This window comes from Meleagris gallopavo, chromosome 2 (assembly GCF_000146605.3).
Source record: "Meleagris gallopavo isolate NT-WF06-2002-E0010 breed Aviagen turkey brand Nicholas breeding stock chromosome 2, Turkey_5.1, whole genome shotgun sequence".
NCBI lineage: Eukaryota > Metazoa > Chordata > Aves > Galliformes > Phasianidae > Meleagris > Meleagris gallopavo.
In genome coordinates, this window is record NC_015012.2 from 50,266,124 (window position 1) to 50,268,426 (window position 2,303).

Here is a 2,303-nt window from a genome sequence, read left to right on the forward strand (position 1 = left end):
ATAAAGAACTCTGGGAGAAGATGTTTATGGAGGGAAAAGTGGAAACCATGGGGCTCTCATTGGGTCGATTTCCTCCACACACGTATGCACACATTTGGAAAAAAAAATAAAATAAAAAAAATTGGGAGAATGAAAAGGAGCCAGGAACTAAGAACAGAGAAGTTCTGAGGACCCAGCCGTGTCCTCCCAAGTGGGATACCCTGCTGATCCCACCCAGGGCTCATGGCACACATGACACTGGTTCCCGTGGGTGCCTCATTCAGCCCCCTCTGTTGTTGACTTTCTTTTTCTCCTCTCTCTTACTCCCCACTGGTTCCCACATCTGACAAGCCCCATCCACACAGTCCCCCTAAGGAATGCCTTTCCCCTGCAGAACAGACTCTGGGAGGAGGCGGAGTAGGCTCATTTTGATTAATATGGAAATAAAACGCAGAAATAGCGGCAGTACTTAGCTTCATTGCTTCAGTTTAGAGATTTATTGGCCAGGAGATAAAACCAGTCTGGGGGCGAGCTCGGTAATTCACGTCCCCATCGGTGATTACTAAATGAGCAAATCGTTTTTCTTTGAAGTGGAGGAGGGAAAAAAAATAAAACAAAACCTAAAAAAAAAAGAAAGGTAAAAAACAAAGAAAGAAATCTTTGCAAAGGCCGCTGTTTTCTCCAATAGGCCTGGCCACAGGGCAGCTGCAGTGCCCCATTGGGGCCCAACTAGTGCACCAAAATGAATATGGGGTTATCATGGATCCTTGTCTTCAACCACCCATGCCCTGCTCCGACTCCCCTCTGATTGCCTGATGTGTTTCCTCAGAAAAACTTACTCATCTTTTTTTCTTTTTTTTAAATAATTATTCTCAGCCCCCATTCCCCTCCTGCAGAAGCAGATAGACATCAGTGTGAGCTGGAAGGAGTCATCACAAGTTGATACCATGCTGGCACAAGGTTGGGAAATGAGGTGCAATCCTTTATTAGATATTGCTGGTTGAAAAGGGCACTTTATAGGCACACAAACACATCTTTTGGTCTGAAGAGGAAACAGCAAACCAGAAGCTAAGTACAGGCTAAATAATGAAATGTAGGCAGATATATCTCACTGCACTTCTGCGGATTCAAAGGATCTGGGTCTGCTGTTTTGCTCCCAGAGCGAGCTGGGATGCTCTGAGCAGCCACTCCATGCCACGTAAATACGACCCAGGGCTGCTGAGCACTCATGTTCCTCAGGAGCAGCAGCAGAGGCCGGGTGAGGTACCGCAGGACATCCCGGTGGCAGTCAATGCCTAAGCTCAGGTGGATGATCTGAGTCTTAAGCGCTGTCCATTTCGTCTTCTCTCATCTTTCAAGGAACCAGGTTGACTCAACTCAGGACAAACTTAAAGGTAAGTAACCTCTTACCTTACTCATCTTATGCCATGTCAGGAGATGATGCAGCTTTTGATAGAGCAGGAGTTGCAGGTGTGTTCCTCTTGGTGCACCCAGCAATTGCCGGGTAGAAAGCACAGGACTGAAGGCACCAAACGAGTGAAGGGAAATGCTGCATCTTGCTCATCCCAGCCACCCTTCATTCTCCTGCCTTCCATTTCATCCTCGTGACACTGAAACAAAAGCATTTTACTTGATATTGCGTTGAAGTAAGAATCTATGTGTGCACACTGCAGCTGCAGGACATTTCAAGTCTGCATGAAGGGCAACACTTCCTAAAAGCTGATATCATCAGTTGAGACTGTGTGACCAACACTGGCAATTGGCTTCTTGGACTCTCCCAAATCTGCTGTGAATCAGCCCCCTGGGCTGTTATGCAGCAAGGGCAGAAGACTGCAGATCAGTATTTTTAGTTCAATCCACTTATGCTTGCTTGTTTTCTCCCAGAGTGTTGTTGACATGTACATCTTGAAAGCTACCCACCAGATGGGCAAGAGGGAACTGCAAGCACTGAGATACTTTTAATAATTATGATGAAGGTGATTTGAGGAGACCTGCAAATCAAAAACTGATTATTGCTTGTTAAACATGCAGAGGAGTGACAATCAAGTAATTTGTACAGGACCAGTTCCTAATGCCTTGTGAGCTGGTTTAAGTAGATAAGACTCAATTCTTAAGGCAGAGATGCTGGGACAGCAGTCAGATCACAGAAGCTGACTGCCACAGGTACAAGCAAGAAACAGGAGTGTTACATTGCACTCAATTGCCATCTAGGTCAACTAGATGAGAGGGCAATTTATACAATTTATTATTTTATTAAGTTTATTATTGCTTGAGTATAGTACATGGAGTTTCCTGATACTGCACATATACTGAGCTACAAAAAA